The sequence below is a fragment of the Prionailurus bengalensis genome, chromosome B3 (genome assembly GCF_016509475.1).
Source record: "Prionailurus bengalensis isolate Pbe53 chromosome B3, Fcat_Pben_1.1_paternal_pri, whole genome shotgun sequence".
Classification (NCBI taxonomy): Eukaryota; Metazoa; Chordata; class Mammalia; order Carnivora; family Felidae; genus Prionailurus; species Prionailurus bengalensis.
The window spans coordinates 138,690,770-138,712,633 of record NC_057355.1 but is presented as its reverse complement, the minus strand read 5'-3'; the positions used below and the strand labels follow the sequence as shown (position 1 = coordinate 138,712,633).

The 21,864-nt window shown below is 55.3% G+C and overlaps 1 protein-coding gene across 5 annotated transcripts in view; it reads left to right on the top strand.

The window, feature by feature from the left end:
• Positions 1-21,864, top strand: part of CLMN (calmin) — a 111,588-nt gene that overhangs the window by 1,994 nt on the left and 87,730 nt on the right. The gene's annotated exons all lie outside the window — the stretch shown is intronic.

The following is a 21,864-nucleotide window of genomic DNA, read 5'->3' as shown; positions in this document are numbered from 1 at the left end:
GCCTCTTCTCTCAGCTCCCAGGGAACTGTCCTCACTTTTAGGCAATGCCAGTTATAATTTGAGCATCCAAATGGCTTTGCTATTTTAAAAGGTAAACTTTTAAATGTGTGTACATGTATTACGTATACATCTTCTACGTGGCTATGTGTGTGTATAAAATGTGCATTAATCTTTGGTGCGAGCCCAGCAAATTTTTGCCTCCGGATAACCTGTGGTAACCACCATCCAGATCAAGATGTTAATGATTTCCAGTACCCTGGATGGGTGCCTCATCGCTCTTCCCAGTAGGTGACACACTCACACAGGGCCACTACTATTCTGATCTTTATTAGTATAGTTTTGCCTCTAGAACGTCACGTAAAACAGAAGAGTACAATCCATACTCTTTTGAACTGGCCCTTTTTACTCCACGGGATGTTGGTGCAATTCATCCACGTCCTGGCCTGTATTTCTTCAGTTCTTGTAGACCATTAAGGTACGATTCACATATCATAAAATTCACCTGTTTTCAGTTTACCATTCAGTAGTTTTTAGTAAGTCTCCAGAGTTGGGCAGACATCCCAACAATCTAGTCTTGGAACATTTTCCCGGCTTGAAACAGCTCCCCGGTTGTCCGCGTGTGCATCTGTTAGCTCCCAGCCCCGGACCCAGGCAACACGTAGTTCCTTGTCGTTGGACTCTTCTGTCGCCTGGAAGCACCCCGCTTTGTTGGTTTGCTCACCGCCGAGGGACATTTGGGTTGTTTGCGGTTTGGGGCTCTTGTGAAACTGTCCGTCCCCTGGGGGGATGCTTGCGCTGTGGAGGCGCTGGCCTGCTGGCCCGTGGCTTTGCTGCTGTGGGACAGGAGGTGGGGCCCGGGGTGCATCCTCTCTCTCCAATGTTCCCTTGGCTCCCCTGTCTTTTGACTGGATGCTTAGCAGATAGTTTCTCTCCTTGTCTCCGTGGTACTCAAGAAGTCTCGACCAAAGGGCCACGTCCAGAAGGCCCCGCTCGCTGTGCTTCGAGCCTCTGCCCAAAGCAGCTGGTGGGTGTCGCCGGGCCCGGATATGTCTGGCTCACCAGCTACGCGGGCCATGGGCGGGGTGGGGGTGGGGGGGCTCATTCATCTGAACGCCGTGTGGGTGGCAGTCAAGGGAGAGCAGGAGGAGCCCAGGCAGAAGGGTGGTTTGCTTAAAGCTGTGCGTTCGCTTACAGCACAGGTAGTCAAGAGCTGTTGTGGCGATGGCCGTGGGCATTTCACGAGTCTTTAATCTGGGGACCAAGGAGGATGTCCAGCCTCCTTTCGCCCATGGCAGCTGTTGTATGGTCAGGCAGTCCTATTCTTCGTACAAAGCTTTGACGCCTGTGGTCCTGGGGCCAGGTGCATTCCTCCAAAATGTCAGTCTTGAGGATGCTGCATTTCAGGGAGGATTGGTTCCCTAGCACAGCCCTGCATGTACATCTCTCTATGGATCTATATAGTGAAATTGACTCAGAGGCGTCTCGACCTCTGCACGTTTGCTCCTCGAACCCTTCGTCTATGTCCCTGAACTGGAGATCAGGTGTCCAAGCAGGGAGGATTGTGATGTCACCAGATCATCTCCCACAGAACCCTGGAGCGAACACTTCCTGACCTGTCTTTGGAGGTCGGGGTGAGCTGGATAGAGAGCACGGTCTCTCCCAAGAGGCCTGTCACTCAACTTGCTGTCCCCGACACAGGGGCAGATGAAGCCCTCGTTGATACGCTCCCTTTGACGGCGATGGCTCATAATAAGTGTTTGCAGATCAAGGACTCGGTGGTGGAGAGCACAGGGGGGTGTCCCTCTGGGCAAAGGCTGCCCGTGACCCCCTCACAGGGTCCCTTTCAAGGAAACGGAGGTGGCCCAAGCCGTTGACCTTTCCAGGGAGGAGAAAATAGACTTGTAGGATGCTGGCAGCTTCCGCCTGGTGGCCCCACTTCCTTGGGGCCTTGAGGGGTAGAACTGAGGTTAGAGGTGGCTGGTTAACCATCCTGTGCCTTAGCTCGTGGCCTGGCCGTGGTGGTGAGGGTTCTGGTGCTCTCGTAATGACAAGGCGACTCTGGCTGTCCCCTTTCCCCCTTTGACCTGACCTCAGGATCCAGCTGATGTCCCACCAGGTCTGACCATTGCTCAAAGATGGGGGGGGGGGTGTTGGGCCAAGATTCAGAGGATGCTCCTGTTCCGATAGGAAGCCTCTGCCACCCTCAGAATTCCCAGCACGTTTCTGTTCTGTTCAGCAAACGTGTGCCCAGCACTGAGCAGTGTGCAGGCAGCGAGAAATTCAGTTGGTTCTCGTCCCTGCCTTTGAGGAGCCTGAAGCCAGACGGGGTCCCACCTGTCCTGCTTCCGGCTGTCTCCCGTTGCTCTGGCGCCTGTTGGGTCTGATGCTGTGAACCTTGACCCCGGCAATGCAGAACAGCTTGGTTAAGACCTGTTACCTGCAGCTGGGGGGTGCATGGCGTCAGGTGGGCCTGGGCGGACAGAAGTCTCTCCCCACTGCTGCTCTGGGGGAACGTAGGGGCGATGCCTCCCCTCCCCCCCACCCCCCTGCCAGCTGAACCCTGCTGGCTAGTACCCCCTGAGCAGTGTCCCCACCCCTGCCTCCGTGTCTCCCTCAGTCCCAGTCGGTCGGGAAGCCGTCCCGCCCGGGCTTGGCAAACAGGACCTGCGATTTGGGGCACTTGGAACTGACCGCCAGACAGAAGTGGTAGCAGTCTGACCGCTCGGTCCCCTGACAGAGCCGCCTGGGTGCCAGGCACGGTCCTAACTGCCACCTGTAATGTCTTCCGCCGGCCTTTGAGGTGGGTGCTGGTTTTCGGAAGTGGAGAGGTCAAATGACGTGCCCGAGGTCACAGGCTTGTAAATGGGGCTGGGATGTGAACCCAGGTCAGACGGAGCCCGCGCGTCCCGTGGCACCAGCTCCGTGAGTCATGTGCACTGGGCGCCCAGGGAGGAGCTGGTAGCCTCAGGGCGGGGAACTGGGAAGGCCCGTCCGAGGAGGGGCGTTGGCGGTCAGGCCTTGAGTGCCGAGCAGGAGGAAGCCTGACTGCACAGAGTCTCCGGGGCACGGCGCAGGAAGGAAAGTCAGGAGAGCCTGAAGGCGGGCTCTGGGCAGGACGGTGCCTGTGTGGTGAGAAAGATCGGCCCCTTCCCGGGTCGTCCACCCCCCGCCTGTGATTGTGATGGCTCCGGCCCAGGAGCAGGCCCTCCCCATGCTTGCCTCTTTATGGTGACCTCTTTATGGCTCTGGGCCCTGTGTCACCTCCTCCAGCCTACCCAGCACCCAGCCACCCGGCGCACGTCCCCGCTAATCCCTTCGGCGGGTCTCCAGGGCCAAACTGTGGGCCGGGGGCAGCACCCCGGTCCATCCCAGGATAATAGCATCAGTTTCCGTGGACGCGGTGATGTGAAAAATGCTGGGCCACACTGGCTCATGCGGTCCAGTCCAAGCCCCTTAGCCTGGCACGCGGGACCCTCTGTGGTCCGGGGTGGGACGCCAACCAGTCTCCTCTCCCTCGGCCACCCACTGGCTCCGAGCCCCCCGCATCCTGCCCTCCTGTGCCTACCGCAGGGGGATCAGGGATGTCACTGGGGTCAGAGTTACCCAGCACCCAGGGAAGAGAAGGCACCGAGGAGGAATCGTTCCTGCCCCCGCCTCCCCCCAGCTCTTGGAGGACGCAGCAAATATGCCAGAGGTTTCTGTATGAGTACAAAATCAAATGCACAACCCGCTGCCTATAAGGACCCCATTCCTGATCTGTGTGCTTTCTTCTAAAGAATAAATCCTCATGTAGAACATTTTGGCGGGGTGGGGGGGTGCTCCCTGCTGGAGTCGGGCCACAGGCTTTGAGTTAGCTGTGGATTTTGCCTCCCAAAGACCACGTTCCAGACCTGGCTCCACCCCTAACTCGGGGTGTGGACTCTTCTCCAGGGGGGCCTTTCCAGGCGGAGCGTGCTGTGCAGCTCTGGGAAGCCCTAGCCAGGAGCTGGAGGCTGAAGGCCTGGCTCTGGGTCCTGGCACATGTCTTCCCATGGCTGTGCCTCAGTTTCCTCATTGCAAGACGAGAGGGCTGGGCTTGGACGGGCCCCTTGGAAGGTGGTTTGAGGAGTGACGCGGCCTGAACGGAGCATATGGCCGCGTAAAGGCACCCAAGTTCCAGTCCCTGGCACAGGCGGGCAGCCTGCATGTGACAGTGGGCGAAGCTGAACGCGGCCGGTCGCACCGCTGGGTTCTTTTCACTGTCAGGTGCTAGGGACTCCCCTCCCCCGTTCCCCGCCACTAAGGGTCCGCCGGAGAAAAGGTTGCAGTTGATAAGTTTGTTATAGAAGCACCCCTCAGTAAATGACGTGCCTTCTTGGTTTAGTCTTGGCTGCTCAATTACGGCTCCTGTGACAAGCCCGGGGAAGGGCTGGGACACCTCTGAACAGGCGGGGCAGAGTGCCCAGGAGGGTGTCGTGACCCGCCCACGGTCAGGGCAAAGTAGGGACCCCCGCCGTCCCCCACGTTTGTATTGAGGAACAAGAGCGTTCAGGAGCCATCCCGTAAAAGGTTTGTCGGTAGCGAGAGGGGGGCTCGGTCAGTTGGCAGTGGGCCTGGGAAGAGGTTTTGCCTCAGGGACGCTTATTAGTGGCCGTGGCCTTGACGCCATTGGGGCCCCCCAGAGCTGCCTGGGGTGGGCAGCCTCGTGAGAGAGGCCGAGCTCCTGCCTCGATTCAGCGCCCTGGGGACGCGGCCCCTTGCCCAAGAGGCCCAGATTACATTAACGGCCCTCCCTGACCCATGGAACACTCTGGCATTTAACTTTTGACTGGAACAGCTGAGGCACTGGGCACGGTCCTGCCCGAGCAGCCTGAGGTCACGCCTGCCCTCTTCAGAGGGGAAGTGAGAAAAAGAAAGTAATTGTCTTTTTAGTGATGGAACCGTTCAAAGTGAACTCCCTGTTCCCATAGAAACCTTTTCTTATTTCTCCCACCCCCTCCCTGCACATCATTTTTTTTTTTTTTTTTTTTTTACAGTGGTAGACTGTGTCACAGAAGGAATTAGAGGCGGCATCGCAAATCACAAATGTGGCTTTAAAGAATCTTTGGTGGGTTTTTTTCCCCCCCTCACCGGACTGCCTCCTTTGCTCTCATGAGTTGTATCAGAGCAGGGGGCGTGGCACTCTATGGTTTGCAGGCCGAATCTGGCCCGCGGGCTGCTTTGCTGAATAAAGTTTTATTGGAACACAGCTGTGCTCGTTTGTTTGCATACTGTCCAGGGCTGCTTTTGCACTACGACGCTCACTACATCGTCGTGACGGGGAAGCACCCACAGGACCGAAAAGGCTGGGGCGCCTGGGTGGCTCAGTTGGTTGAACGTCCGTCTCTCGGTCGCGGGTCAGGTCGTGATCTCACGGTTTGTGGGTTTGAGCCCCGCGCCGGGCGAGCCTGCTTGGGACTCTCTGTCTCCCTCTCTCTCGGCCCCTCCCCTGCTCGTGCTCCCTTTCTCTCTCTCAAAGTAAATAAACTTTAAAAGAGAACCAAAAACATTTACGATTTGGTTATTTAATCTTTGGGCCGTGGGAAACCAGAGAGCTTCCAGTGGGATGGCAGGGACCTTTCTTCTAAACCCAGACTTGGCACAGGACAGGTAGGGGATGCTTGGGATGACATCAGCAGGGGATGCCTGTTGCCTGTACAACGGCCCAGGCTTGTTTCCTGGAGGGTAGGTTCGTGCCTAGGGCGGTTCAGGCCCTGCCTTAGTAAAGGACTTGCCCTTGAAGCCTGGCCATTCAGCCAAAGAGCAGTTACCGAGTCCTCCCGAAATCCGGGGAGCTGGCACAGAGGGGTGAATGGGCCACTGCAGGAGTCCCCAGTGCACATCACGAGGCTGAGATAAGCGAGTTAGGACTGAGGGTGCTTAAGGGGGTGCTGCAGGCATCTGGGGGTGAGGCGAGGCCCAATCCAGGGGGGATGCTGGGGGCGGGGAAACTCTGTAATTGCAAATCTGCAGAGTGCAACCAGGGAGCAGGGGGGTGTATGCCGGTGGGTGGGGTGTCGGCTCTTCAGTAGGATCGTGGCCGGGGTGGGGGTCGGGGGAGCACAGGGAAGCGGTCTCGCAAGTAGCCCGTGCAGCTGACCTTTTCCTCTTCTTCTGCCCCTTCCCGAGCCCTCTGAGACACTGCTTCCGGGAGATTATAGTCCAAAGTCCCCCGAGGACGAGGACAGGCCCGGGAGGATCTGGGGGACCTACAGAAGCCCTGCAGTCATGTTGCTGTGCAGACCTGGGGGCCCGATTGGAAGGACCTTTAGGGCTCTGACGACGTCATGCCCCACTCCTGCTTCTGTCTCCTGGGGGGCTCTCCATGTAGGCAGGAACCTCAGCGATATTTATATCCCTCTCCTCTTTTAAACTATTTTTAATCCTCGATGGTATGACATACTTAAAAAGCAGGGTTCTGAGGCCTTGTAGCTGGGAACTGGGGCGGGGGGTGGGGAGGGGCCCGGAGATGACCCTGCCGGTTGGGTGGTGAAGTCACTGAGCCCTCACATTTGCATCCTCCGCTCGCCCTCCCCTCCCGCGTCAGCCCTGGTCCTCTGGCCTTTCCCTTCTCACCTGCCTCTGCCAACATCCTCCTCCTCAACTGCTAGGACCACTGCCCAGCCGCCTCCAGCACCTCTAATCTCAGTTCATCCGGGCGGCCCGAGATCCTTCCCTGGTTCAGTCTTCTTTGCCCTCAGGAAGGAGCCCTGCTGTGTGCTCGTCCCCCCCACCCTTCTCCCGTCCTTCCTGGAATGAACCAGACCCCGCTGCACTCCCCCCGACCCCCACCCCAGGCCCGCCCATCCTTGTCCTTGTCCTTTGTCTGCATGACTCCTGCAGAGAATGACCACGACCTGGCCTAGAGCAGCCTCCCAGAACCTCACCGGCACCTGCCTGGGCAGAAATCACAGCGTCTTCCTCTGGACACGGGAGAGCCCCCTGAGTGGGTCCCTGAATGGCTCATCCTGTGAGCCCCTACTATGGATTAGGTCTTTGGAACTGTTTGCTGTGTTGCTGTAGGCTGAGCCCCGTGCCCTCAAAGACAGTCACATCCTAATCTCCGGAACCTGGGGTTACGTTACCTCACTTGGTAAAGCGACTCTGCAGATGTGATTAAGTGAATGTCGATGTTGAGATGGGGAGATTATCCTGGATTATCCAGCTGGGTCCAGTGAATCCCAAGCATCCTTAGGGAGGCAGGAGGGCTAGAGGGGGAGAGAAAGAGAGGGGGAGGGGGGCAGATGACTGGAAGCAGGTCATAGTGAGCTGCAGGGGCCGTGAGCTGAAGCAGCAGCTTCTAGAAGCTGGAAGAGAGAAGAAATGGAGTCCTCCCTAAGAGTTCCCCAGAAGGAGTGCAGTTCTGCTGAGAACTTTGATTTTAGTCCATCAAACCCATCGCGGGCTTCTGACCTACAAAAATGTTAGATAATAAATTGGTGTCGGTTGAAGCCACTCAGCATGTGGTAATTTGCCACAGCAACAACAGGAAACTAACGCGCGAATGAATTGCAAATGGCGGCTATCAAGCCTGGCCGACACCCAGGCGGTGGCATCGGAGCCCGAGCTGGGAGTGTAGAGACCGGGGCTCCGGCCACAGGGCTGCCACCAGCTGACTGTGGGACTTGGGGAGGCTGCCTGGCCGAGGGCAGGAGAACAGGGTTTGAGGGGACAGGAGAGGGGGCTGGCCTGAGCCTGCAGACTCCACCCAGGCGTCCACAGGCAGTGCAATCTCAGCGTGATCTGAGATACACGCAGGGCTGTGCACAACCAGGGGACGATGTCACGGAGCCCATCCTCTGCTCTGTGGCCCCGGGCGGTGTGGATGGCTGTGGCAGTGAGAGGGTGACATCCCGGCAGCTTCTAGGCACGAACCCTGTTCCTGGGATTCAACACACTCTGGCAGCTGTAGTCTCCGTTCTAATCTTCATGTTCCGGTCGGGGTGAGACACACGAGCGAGTGCGGTCCGGGCCATTTGAAACGGTCTTCTACTTCGCGCGACGTATCGATGCCTGCTGAGAACCCGAGAGCACAGCATTCGGGAACCGGCTGATTGGCAGTTCCCAACTTTGGGTAACATTCTGTCAGGGGTTAAAAGCCGCAGGCTAGACTCACGTTGAGCTGGCACCCGGGAAGGAAGCTGGACCAGGCTCAAGGATGTTGGGCAGGAATCGGCCAGCTTTGGGTATTGAGCCTTCCCCGAGGGGACTCAGCGACTCAGCCGTCTATGGTCACGTACCTACCAGGTTCTTCACACTGTGACACAATCGAGTCCAAATTCCTAACTGACGGTTCCTGATTAGTGATTCTCGGGAGCAGAGCTGAGAAGAGCGGGTGCAGGGGTCCCATTTTGAGAGGCTGACAGAATGAAATCCTTGTAACCTTGAATTATGGCAGGACTGACTGGAGGCAGCCACGGGAAACCAGCCTGTGATCTTCGTCATGGGTTGTGATAAGGGCAGTGGCAGATTATAAAGCAAGGTCACCTTCACCATAGCCTTTAATTCCACCATAACCCCTGAGGTTGTATCCCCTCTACAGAGGCAGACGCCGAGGCCCAGAGGAGGTCAGAAACTTGACCCTGTCCTGCAGCCAGACAGCAGCATGTCTGGGGTTTCATTTCACATTGTGCCATCTGAGACCGACCGTGGCCCTCCACCCTCCACCCCCACCGGCACTTGCTGGGGGCCAGTCTGTCCAAGGTATTCACTTCCCTTTCATGCACACAAGGGACTGTGGAACTCTCCCTTGGAGAGCTGGTCTGGCCTTTGAGCTTGACTCTGATCTAAAACAAAACAAAATAGTGATACCTTGAAAATCAAAGCTTGGAAGCCTTGGGCCCCAGTAGCAAAGGTGTTGGCAGGCCCGATGATGGCCTGTCCGGTTCCCAGAATTGCTGTGGGCAAGTGCCATGAAATGGCATGTGATGGCTTACCTGTAGGGGGAATGAGGGGGGGGGGCGTGGGGACCAGGTGCCATGATGCCTCGGACTGATGATGGGCTAGCAGAGGGGGAGGCCGGGAATCAGTCAAGTGTTACCCTTGATAGACTCTGCTTGCCCAGGGTGGGCACTGCTGTACTGGGATTTGTTATTAGTGACGGCTCGTTGACTGCTGGTTGGCCCTGGTAGACCAGAAAACTCATTGGGTTGGGCACTGGGGCCCATCCTGCCCACCACTGTGTCCCAGGGTCTGTCTTCCTGTTCCAGGCTCAGCGTGTGGTCAGCTCAGTTTACGTTTGTTGAATATGTGAATGCAGACTCAAAGGGAAAGTGTAGGCTCCAGAGTCTGGCAGAGCAGGGTTTTTAGTTTCAGACTCTCTAGTAATGACTAGCTGTGGTTGTCAGAGGCTTACAGCATCTTTTTGGTGACAACGAATATTCGGTGGCACCACGCCTGCATCAACGTGTTTCCCGGTACCTCGCCTTTTCTAAATCACACATGACTCTAGTTTTCCAAGGTTTGCATAAAAAGTAGCGGTTCCCCCATGTCGTCCCCTTTCCCAGAGGCAATCAACTTGCAGATTTTTTGGCTGATGATTTTGGTATTTTCCTCTTGGTCTCTGAGTAACATACATGTATTCCTTTGTCTTGATTTTTTGTTTGTTTGTTTTGGTTGGGTTCAGGGCTCTGATTTCTGACCGTGGAAGGTAAGGATACAGATCTCCTCTTTACCTCTTTCAACTTCCGATCTTTCCTGTCCTCCCAGCTGCCTGGTATATTTTCATCGTAATTTTGGTAAGATTAGTGACTGAAGTTTACAGTGCGACTACTAGGCGGGCACTATTTGGAGCTGAGGCACGTAGTAACTTATGATCGCTCTCCCTTTCCTGTTCTACTTTTGGTTTCCTTGGAGTTCAAAACTGTTAACATTGGCGTATGTGCTCATTGATCCATCCCCCCAACTCTGTTGGTGTTCTGGATATCCCCTCAAGTTGTTTGGCTGCATCAGGAAAATTCTCTCGGTTTCCTCTTCTTGAGCACATCAGGGTCCTTTGGTCTCCTCCAGTAGATCTGGAGTCTGGCTGTCACCTGGGTGCTCTATCACTGTCACCTGTGGCCCCCTTACCTCTCTCCTGGGTTAGCTCTCCCATTTCCTGCCTTCCTCTTCTGGCTTAGTCTGTTGAATCCAGGGGCATATCCTTCCTGAGAATGGGCGCCTGAGTGGTCAGTTTTCTGAGAACTTGCACATGGGAAAATGAATTTATTCTCCTCTGATTCTTGATTGCTAGTTTAGCTGGGCATCAAAGTCATGGTTGGAAATCATTTTCCCTTGGAGCATAAAAGCCTTGTTCCACTGTCTTCTAGCCTCCGGGGTTGCCGTTGAGAAGTGTGAAGCCATTCCCTATCTTTTCTGTGACCTGTTTCATTCTCTCTGGAAGTTTATAGGATCCTCTTTTTGTCCCCAGCACCTCGAAACTCCAGGGTGACCTGCCTGGGTGTGGTCTCTTTTCATGCATTGTACTGATCACTGAGTGTAACATTTCCATCTGGAACTGTGTCCTTCTGTCTGGGAAATTGTCTTGGATTTTCTTTTTTTGGGGGGGGGTCATGCTTTCTGCTCTTTGTTTTTCTCTAATCTTCTAGAACTCCTTTTATTTGGACATTGGTCCTTTTGGACTAATCCTCTAATTTTCTTATCTTTTCTATTTTCCATCCCCTTTGCTTTTTGCTCTACTTTCTGGGAGATTTCATCAGTTTTTATATTCCATATTTTAACCTACCACGTTTTTACTTTGCAAGAGCTCTTTCTTATTCTTTAGAGGAGCCTTATTTCAGGAATGCAATACCTGCTCTCACACACTGGGAATAGTCATGATGGACCGTGATGGCCGAGGCCTGGAGCCAAATAGCCTGGTTCGAATCCCAGCACTGCCACTCCCTTGCTCTGTGACCTGGGGCAAGTTATTTAACCTCGTTCTTCTCCAAGCCCCTCATCTGTGAAATGAAAGTAATAATATTGAGCTCTGCCTCAAAGGTCGTGCTGATGACACGAGTGGTTGGAGGCAAAGAGCATAGAGCCGTGCTGGTGCCCTTCGGATGCGCTGCGTGTGAATGTTACCTCTACCCTTCTCTTTGCTTATGTGGGTTTGTTTGGTCTGGAGCTTTCATGTTAAAGGCTTCTTTGTTTAGCTGGCTCACAGCCCTTGATTGTTTTCTCATATTTAAGAGTTGGGGACTGGGGCACCTGGGTGGCTCAGTCAGTTAAGCGTCCAACTCTTGATTTCTGTTCAGGTTATGATCTCACGGTCGTGGGACTGAGTCCCGCATCGGGCTCCACACTAAGTGTGGAGCCTCCTTGGGATTCTCTCTGGCCCCCTCTCTCTGCCCCTCCCCTACTGCGCTTTCTCTCTCTCCGAATAAGTAAACATTAAAAGAAATAGAGCTGGGGACTGAAAAGCGAAAGCTCAGTGCCCAGGGGGTGGGGTTTCTTGGTCAGAGCCTCTCTCAAGGGTGCCCCGCTGGGTTGTGTCATGGGGAACCCCTATGTCCGTATCTTTAGATCTTCCCTCCTGGCTGGCCAGACTGAGTCTTGCAGTCTTCCGTCCGGAGGGTCCAGGCCAGGATGCTGGGGTGCGGGGTGGGGGTCGGAGAGCTGGGAGAAGAAAGAGGGCGGGGCGCAGGGGGCTCCTCTGCTTCCAGTGTGCAGAAGTCACTCACTGTGCCGTCCTCAGCTCAAGTCATACTCAGAATGTCTGTTTTATCTTCTTTGAAGAACAAACTTCCAGTCTTGTGCCTGATGGAGGATGGGAATGACACCTGCCAGGAGACATGGGGGAGGGGATGAAGGGACCCGTCTTCTTATTGCATTCACCCCCCCCCACCCCAACCCCATTTCCAGAGGTACCTGTCACCACTAATTCCCGAACCTTCGAGACCTCTGGGTTGTAAACTGGGCTGTTTTTGTCCTTGCTGGGTGCCACATTAAAGTGTGGACGTCTTGAGATGCTAATCGGTCACCACGGGTCTCCCTTCTCTCCACCCTTTGGGATTTTGTTGTTGTCCCTCCTTCCCTTCTCCCCGTCCTTGAGGGTTTACACTCTAAATACATAGTGCATGTAACAGACTCCTCCTCCGTGTGGAGTGGAGGCCCGAGTCCTCTGTAGGAAGACGCCCCCTCGCCTCTCCAAGCATCTCAGAACGGCCGGGGAGGAAGGTGGCAGGTGCGGCATTCACCCCAGCCTTGAAGGCTTGAAGGGTGAGGATACTTGCTTGGCTCTGTTCCCTTCCATTTTGACTGTTCCCCAGAGACTGCTGCTGAGCCCTGTTTACCGGGAGAGATCAGGGAAATTCCAGAGGGGTCTGGTCATACCTGGTGGCTGTTTTCCCAGCCGTACACTCTGGTTACCTAGAGTTTCGAGGCCTGGGGGGTTCTGGGGTCCAGGTGGGGTGCAGTTGTGCAGATTTCAGAACCGGAGCCTGTGCTTGCCCACGGGGTGTCCTGGCTCCTCAGGAGAGAGAAACCAGCAACGGGTTGTTTGGTCTCTACATCGTTCGATGTTGGAGCCCTGCCTGCTTTTATAAAACATCCCGAGCCCATGGCCACAGGCTGCCTGGGGGAGAACTGGCGGGTGGCAAGCTTTGAAAGTTAAGCCATTCTTCGTGGCGAGATTAAAGATTATCCTGCCTGAGCCTCCATCAGACACTGCTAGACCGACTACCCTTGACCTTGTAGAGTTTGGAGTGGGTTGGATTACCCAGGAGGAGGGGCACTGTGGAAGCACCTTGGAGATACCGGGAAAGACGGAGTCAATACATGACCCTCCAGGCCCCGTGAAATGATGCCTTTTTTTTGTTTTGTTTTGTTTTAATCCTGCAGCTCTTATCGAGTAAACATAGTTGTTGAATAAGAACAAAACCAGAGAAAGGAGAGCCTGCCTGGTCTCCAGTGGAAAGAGGTGTTTGAAGCCAGGTGTGAACTTGAATTTTAGCTTCTTCACTTTGTGGCTGCGAAACTTTAGCCGCATCGTGTGTCCCTGTGGAGTTTCGACCTTTTCTACCTGTGCTGTGACTTTAAGGATAGTAATGCCCTCCCAGAGTTTTTTTTTTTTTTGGAGGATTCAGTGAAGTCATGAATGCTGAGTGCCCAACCCTCATCAGGACTTTTTATTTTTATTTTTATTAAAAAAAAATTTTTTTTAACATTTCTTTATTTTTGAGACAGAGAGATACAGAGCATGAACAGGGGAGGGGCAGAAAGAGAGGGAGACACAGAATCGGAACCAGGCTCTGGGCTCTGAGCTATCAGCACAGAGCCCGACGTGGGGCTCGAACCCACGGACCGCGAGATCGTGACCTGCTGAAGTCGGACGCTTAACCGACTGAGCCATCCAGGTGCCCCTCATCAGGACTTTTTAAAGAAATGTGTTCTTTCTTTTACAGAGCAATTTGGGGGGGGGGATGCTGGTGGATATTTTGCTACGGGATTCCATTGAATGATGGGAATAGATTGATCACTTAGTCCACATTTCAAGCTCGGATTTGGGGTCTATACTTGGGATCGGTGAAGAGCCACAGGGAAGTGGTTGACAGGCACTCGGTGAGTTTTCTAGTTGGAGGCCTGGGATCTTTTGGAGATGGGAGACGTGATCGGGGTTGAGCTATTCAGCAAGGTGCCTAGGGCAGCCTCTTGTGTTGGGAAGGGATTTAGAGGTCAGTGGAGATGAGCAGAGATGACCTCTGGGGGGGTGAGGAAGTTGGTATGAGCCGAGGTGCAGAGGCAGGAACGTGCCGGAGCGTTCAGAAGGTGACTGGTCCGGCCTGGGTGAGAAAAGGGACGAGTGGGGCAGTGCTCGTGGGTGCTCATTAGTAATCAAGCGACCTTTCTGACTCATTTCCCTTGCTTACTGTTTCTCTCGGGGGACATGGCCTCCTAGGCTGGCTTGGGACCAGCATTCCTCAGTGAGTGAGTACCGGGGGGACACTATTGGCTTTTGGCTGGGATGCTCTATATGTTGCAGGTGGTTTCACGTCCTTGACGGAGCCCACGAAACGCTGCTCATGGGACCGGCAAAATCTTCCTCCACGTTTCTACCGGGGAGTGGTAGCCACCCATCTGAGACTAACAGGGTGACGTGTCTGCAAATGAGAGGGGGAAGCCGTGCTTCCCCCGAGCTGTCTCCACTTGTGGACACAGAAGAGCCGCGGTGACGACCCGTGCCCCTCACTCAAAAGACTCTTTGATGTGAGGCTCCAGCTTTGAGGCTCTCGGAAAATCAATAGCTGACGTAACAGTCATTCTGTGAATCGTGTCCATTCTGACCCGAGCTCTCTCCAGCTGTTGGAAGAATCCGGCAAAGTGATCCAATACCCCATGACCCTTTTGGATAATTCCGTGGAAAATTACGTATGGCATCGGGCACCGGTGCTGCGACTTGTATTTCTGTTTTTCTAAAATACTGCCCATCTTCTCTCCGCGTCAAGCCAACCGGCGCTCTACTGGTTCCTGAGTTAACTTCATGCCAGCAGAGCACCCAGAAGATATTCATTGAGTGTCTGCTCGATGTCAGGCACTCTCCCGGGCACCAGGGAGGTACGGACTCACCCCTGTCCCGTGGCAGGGAGTCGATTCCCATGGTCCCATTGGGGTATAATGACGGGAAATTATTCTAAGCGTCAACAAGGGAACCCCGTAGAGATGCCATGAGGGACTTTGAGACGAAGTGACATTTTAAGTTGAAATGGGAATTAGCCCGATGGAAGCGGGGAGACGAACATTCTGTGTGGAGGGGACAAGTAATCCAGAGGCTGGGGTGATGGCCTTAGGTGCTGTGTTGGCCCTGGGGCTTCTGGATCTTTTCCATTCGGCACAGCTGATGGGGCTTTCGGCCGTCATCTGAGGGATCAAAAGGTCTGCGATTCACTTCCTTTCAAGCAGGCTCAGCTCCAAAGACCAGCTCCCCACTACTGATGGGACACAGATCGGTCCTGGTGCCGGGCCGTGGAGCTGGGGTGGCCTTTGTCTTACTCTTCTGTGTGCTTTGGGGCGCAGCAAGCACTGAGACTCTGGTGCCTTGTGGGGTGTGTTCTCTCCTCTCCCCTTGTCCATCTCGTTTCCTTCTCCTGCCCCTGTCCCAGGCCAGGCAGAGCCACCAGGAGGGGCTGCTCCGTTCAAGCGCCGTTTTTCTGCGTCGGGAGGGATTACGGCATAGGTGACGAGGCCGAGGGTGGTGGTGATATATTCACCACCTGCATCCCCGTTGTGTCCCCGGATTAATTACCTAACACGTGCCAAGAACTCCGATGGGTATTTTATATTTCATTCACACGTCAGCCGGACGAGGAGGAGGACCGCTCGTTTTCCGTATAGGGCGTCGAGGCTCGGAGAGGTCGAGTACCAGGCTCGTGGTCACACAGCTCGTTATGGTGGCAGGATATTTCTTGCTCCCAAACCTGTGCCCCTCCCACTAAGCCACACCAGTCGCCTGCCGAAGTCGGGTTCGGCGATGCGGTTCACAAGCATGGGTGGCTCTGGCCCCCTTCGGTCTCTTCTTTTGACCTCAGTATCCGCGCAGTGTCCCCCGCGGGCCTGGATATGTGCCGTCCCCCGTGGTAGCCACCAGTCCTGTGACTCCCGGGGACTTGTGTCTGGTCCAGATGGGCGTGTGTAACATGCACAAAGCGTGAAGGCCCACTATGAGAAAAGGGATGTAAAACGTCTCGTTAACGGTTTTCGAATAGACGTCACACGTCGGAAATACTTTGGCTACAGTAGGTTAAATGAAGCACACCGTTAAAATGAATTTTACCTGCGTTGTCTGACTTTCTGTAACACGGCTGCTCGAGGTGACCACGTAATTTGTGTGGCCTGCATTCTATTTTGACTCAGCAGGACGAAGGCAGACTGTGATTTCTAAGGACCTTTTAATGCTTCAGTTTGCAATCTTGGTGCCTCCGTTTTTCCCTCCCTGCGCCGTGTCGCGGAGCCCCAGGCCCCCTTCTGAATCACCTGCCCCACGTTTGTCCCTGAGACCCTCGGGTGGAACTCCTACCCTGCCTGACCTCTGACCCCATCACAGGAAGTGCCGTCCCAGCATCGCCTGCCACCCGGACAAGTTATTCCACTGTTCTGAGTCTCAAATGCCTCATCTATAGAAGGGAAGGGAATCTTGCCCCCCCCCCCCCCACCTCGTGGGGTTGTTCAGGTAAGAGGATATCTATCCGTAAAGCCTCCACACCTGCCAGGGGCTTTCGGTAGCTGACGTTTGTCACCCTGGTGACGGACGGCAGTTGTTATTGGCCTTGTCCCTGCTGTTGGCGGTGGTCATTTCTTTAGCAAAGTTTGTCAGTGATGGAATGCTGCAAGTCAAATGAGCCACCCGAGTCCGCTGGGGTGGAGCTGTCCCAGGACGTGGCGGGGGGGGCAGGGGTGGGGGGCTAGATTTGACTTTGTACACCTGGCTCAGGGAAATCAGAGCCTTCTGAGCAAATGGGTCAAGTCCGCAGCCGCAACCCTGTCTCCAGTGGCCCCAGATGGCTCACTGGGGATCTGTTTCCTCAAGCGGGCTCGGATCTAGAGACCCTGGGGTCAAAGCGTGAAAATGGCGGTCGAAGGTACTGGTGGGGCCGTTGTGGCTGGTGATGGTGGTGAGGGGACAGGTGTAGAGCAGAAGGCAGGGCAGGAGAGAGGGAAGTTGTCAGCGCTGTCCTGAGAGTATTCTCTCTGAAAACAGAGCCTTCCTAGGCCATGAAAGTTGTGGATTGCAGGGCGAGCCCACTGACCCCCCACCCCCCACCCCACCCCGCCATCCCGTGTCCTCATCGGTACTCGGAAGAAATCCGTTCCTGCCTTGTAGACAAGGTTTGTGAAGGCCTTGACACAACACGGCAGTGTGGTCCGCAGCGGGCACCCCTGGGGTAATCAATCATCTGTGGCAACTGCCTTTTTGTGTCCACGTGGTCATGGAAGTCACAGAACCACTTTGGGGGGCCCCCACCCTCTTCTTCTGCCACTGTGACTACCATGTCATATCTGTGGTCTTTTCCACGAATTCGCATTTTCCACACTGTGCTCATTACCCGTTTGAGCCCTGCTCTCCACTTTCTCGCGTCCTGTCTCATCCAGCGCCTTCTTCCACGCTGTCGGGCGGCCATCCTGGTGCCCCGTGCTGCGTGAAGCCCCTCTCTGTCCTTGTTGTCGTGTCTCAGCTCTTGTCACTTCATTGTCACACTGCTGTGATTCGCGACGTGAGCCCTTTGCAGGAGGGTCTGGTCTGGGCCCCCTCAGTGGGCCTGGCCTAGAGATGGCCCAGAGGTGCCCATAGGATGGACATGCCACGACCCACTCAGCGCCCTGGCTGGACTTTTCTAAACCAGCTCCCCCCGCCCCTGACCCACCCCTGGAAGAGCTTTCCACAAAACACGCCTCCTGGAGCATCTCACTCTGTATAGCCATCTTGACTTTGGGGTGATGTTTCCCGAGTGCCTGAAAAATGGTGACCAGGTCAAACCTTTTAGGACTCTCGATCGCCATTTGTGGTGAGATTTTTAAACTTGGGGCTGCCCCCCGCCCTTCTTTTTGGGAGTGGGGCTCCGGGTCCCCTCATATTCCCTTTGCCGGACACTCACGCAGAAAAAATGAATTGTTAAGCCGATTCTAATGGGACCAGGTGGGAGCCAAGAACTAAGGGGAAACAGAGCAGTCTAACTTGGGCTCTCCCCTCGGGCCCTCCCCAGCTGGCACAGGTCAAGGGGAGACCATTTATGGTGGCCCCGGGAGAGCCAGGCATGAAAGCAAGTCCCCCAGGGTGGTCCAAGTGGACAGAGCCTCATGGGTCAGCTTTCCAAGGAAGGGGACTGTACCGAGGGGTGTAGCTGGGGAGGGAAGGAAGGGAGACAGCTGGGAGGGGCAGGCAGGGCTGTGGGATAAGGGTCACAGAGCCCGAGGGCCTGGGCTGAACCCCGGCTCTGCCTCTTAGGAGCCAGATGTCTTTGAACCTCGAAGCCCCTGTTTCCTTGTCACTAAAACAGTGCCTTGCTCCCTAAGGAGCATCTAGCTGGTAACTCCAGCCCTGCAGGTTACTGTCATTCAACACAGTTCCCCTGTAAGATCCTCGAGGGAGGGAGTCGGCTTCGTGCCCCGTAGAGCGGCGGTTCTCAAAGTTTGGGTCAGTTGTCCTCAACGCAGGGTGATTTTGCCCCCCCGCCCGCCGGGGACATCTGACAAGGTGTGGAGCCATTTCTGGTGGTCACAGCTGCGAGGATGCTCCTGGCTTCTGGTGGGCGGAGCCCAAGGATGCTGTCCACCTCCTACAATGCACAGGTCGGCCCCCACCCCAGGGAATGGTCCAGCCCCGAGTGTCCGCCCTGCTGAGGCTGTGGGACCCTTGCCGTGGATGGGTCGGAATCGCCTGCGGGGCTTGCTGGACCCCGACCGGCAGACCCCACCCCAGTAGGTCCGGTTGGGGCCGAGATTTCGCATGTCTAGCCGGTCCCCGGGTGCCCCAGGTCCCTTGAGATTGACCCCTGACCCTGGCACACATTCACCACCCTGCTCCTGGCTAACTAAGGCTCTCGTGAGCTCTTATGAGAGCTTGCCAGGCGCTTTGTGAACGGATTACCTGTGTTTCACAGCCGTCCTCTGAGACGGCAGCTTCTGTCAACTCCCCCATTTCCCAGAGGAGGAAACCGAGGCTCACAAAATGCGATCCACACCGAGTACCTGCACACGTCAACCCCCCGGCGGAGGGGTGAGCTCTCGCTCTGGAAGGACCCGCCCAGAGTGGGTGGTCCAGCAGCTGCCAGGAGACGGGGTCTGCCTGCTTCTCCTCCTTCTTCCCTTCCAAGTTCAAGTTCTGCTCATCAGCTTCATGGGGTGGGAGGGAAGGGTCCCTGCACGTTGGTCCTGTGTCCTGGAGAAGAGTGGGCAAGGGGAAGCCGCCCGCGACCACCAGCTCTGGCGACCTGTCTTCCGTCCAGAAGTGGCCAGGCAAGACCCTGGGACTCAGGTGGGGGCGTTCAGCCCCTTCAAGCCCCCTTGTGCCTGTGGGATTCGGTGTTGGGAGCTGCAGCCTGACGGGCCGTCCCAAAGAGGGCAGGGGGACAGGTATGTGGGGTGGCCGTGCTGGGCACTGGGCCGCAACACTCATGCAGCTGGGACTTAACACCTCGGTTCCTCCTCTGAATTTGCACAAGGCACTTTTTCACGACAAAGGAGGGAAATTCTCATAGCCCCCCAGAACGGTGGTGCGGATTAGCTGATGCTCCCCACGTGTGTAATACAGCAGCCCCTCCAGAACCAGCAGCCACTGATTCTTGGCTAGAGCCACGGGACCCTACCTGGCCACATGGTCCCAATCTCCTCACCCAAGAAGGTGGTTTGAAATGGCCGGCCTGTCTTCCTCACAGAGTGGCCCAGAGGGGTCCGACGAAGCCCGGGTGAGGCATGCCCCTCCCTCCATTCCCCATCTCTTGATCTTGCCGTTCACCACCTCCAGGCAGCCCTCCTTGATTCCCCAACCCCTATTTCCAGTACCCCGGCACTCAACCCACTTCCCCCCCCCCCCCCCAGGGAGCGTTGACAGCTGTCCTCTGTGAGTTGCGAGTCCTCCTGGGCACGGGCTCTGCTGTGGTCCCTTGGGTCCTCCCCAGCGCCTGGTGCAGAGTGGGTGGTCAGCAAACACCGGAACTAACGTATGGGATGGCTGTGTGCTCTGGGAGCACTCTCGTGCCTGCTTGCAGAGCACCTCCTCTTGTGATGTGGCTCTCAGTGGGGGCTGGGCAGCAAGGAACCCAGAATATTCTCTGTGGGCTCTGGCTTTCCCTGGCTGCTCACTCCTGACTTGGGCAAGCCTCTTTGGGCTGGGGGAGGGCCTGGGGGAACCACGGGGAGGACCCCGGGCAGCCCAAGCCTGGTCCGTTCATGGATGTGTCCCAAAGGTCTGGAATGGTGTCTGACACATAGAGGGCACTCAGTAAGCATTTGCGTGAACGAACGAATGAATTCTAAAAGTTTCTGGAAGGCTTTCTGTGAGGCGTTAAGATAGCTGGAACCCGTGCTTTAAAAAGGAGCTTTAAAAAGATTTTTTTTTATGTTTATTTATTTTTGAAGGAGAGAGAAACAGAGGGTGAGTGGGGGCGGGGCAGAGAGAGAGGGAGACACAGAATCGGAAGCAGGCTCCAGGCTCCGAGCCGTCAGCCCAGAGCCCGACGCGGGGCTCGAACCCACGAACCGTGAGATCATAGCCTGAGCCGAAGTCAGACGCTTCACCGACTGAGCCACCCAGGCGCCCTGGTAGTTTCTTATAAAATGACGCCTACACTACCATTTGCCTCAGTAATTCCCCCCCCCCCGGATATTTCCCAAGAGAAATGGAAACATGTCCATGCCCACAACTCTCTCTCTCTCTCTATCTCTCTCTCGATGTAGTCCCACGTCCTTGTGTGTCCTGTCTTCACAGAAGCCAAAAGGTGGGAACAATCCAAATGTCCCTGAGCTGGTGAATGGATACCCGGAGCATAGTGCCTCTTACAGAGCTGCCTTGCTCAGTGGTGAGAAGGGAAGAAGACCTTGCACGTGACCCAGGTGGATTGCCCACGCACGCAAAGCGAGGGAAACCAGATGCTGTAGGCTCCCCGCGTGGTTCCTTTATATGACGTTCTGGAAAAGCCGGAATCCTAGAACAGGAAAACGGGTCCGTGGTTCTCAGGGGCCAAGGATTGACCGCAGTGAGGCCCAAAGGAACTTGTTGGGGGTGATAGAATATTCTGTATGGCGGTTACACAACTTGACTCATCAGGGCTCGTGGAACTGTATGCACGAAAGGGTGCATTTTGCTATATGTAAGCTATGCCTCAATAAACCTGACTTGAAATGGGGGGGGGAGGGTGAGAGAGAGAGAGACCATTAACAAGCTGAGAGTCTCCTTATCGTAGGTGTTTTCATGATGCTGGCGTGTCCGTTTAAACGGGACGCTGCACAAAAGTGGCCTTTCTTGGTTCTGTGACCATTGATGTAGGTAAGCGCTTTCTAAACTGATCTTTGAAATCTCTTCCTCATAAAAGCCACAGGAACCCCGTGGAGCCCCAGGCATAGATTTACCTTGTAAATGAGACTTTACAGAGTTCTTTCAAGCCTAGGAAAGTGAGACCTGCAGAGAGAGGCACAGGTAGGAATCTGGCAACCTCCCTTTCACTCTGGCCCCTAGCAGGCACCGAGCCCAGAGCCCTCCCTGGAAGCACACTGGCTGGCCTGCTTTTGTCTTCTCCACCCCCGAGAGAGATGGACTTAGGGGTGATGCTGGAACAGTCGTGATTAGGTTTGGCCGTGGGTTACAGAAAGCCCCAAGGAACGGTGTCGCAAACAGGTGCGCATGTCTGCAGGGGCGGTCCAAAGCTGGTATGGCAGCTGTGCGCCACAAAATCTGAGGGACCCGGGCTTCCTCTAGCTCACCGCACTGCCTTCTCCTGGTATGGCTCTTGACCTCATGATCCGATATGTCTGCTAGAGCTCCAGCCATTACCATTAGTGTCTCAGGCAGCGGGATGGAGGAAGGGACAATAAATCAGGGTCAAGCAAGCGATGAATGCTGTTTGGGGTGACCCCTCTGAGCTCTGCCACGGTTTTGCTGTGGGGCCCGGGACCAGCGTCTGACCTCTTTAGGTCTTAGTTTTTCTGTCCGTAAAGTGCGCACAGTAACTCCTTCTGTACTTGCTTGTTACGGGAATTAAATAAGATGATGTGTATATCATCCCTGGGGCACTCAGTTTCCCCATGGTAACCATTATTACTCCTGCGTTTTCTCGAAGTGGCCTCTGGTCCTTAAGGGGGCACTTCAGGGAATGCCATAAAAAGAACACGCACTTTGAAGATACCCAGGATCCAGCCCTCCAGCCGTGTTTACGCAGC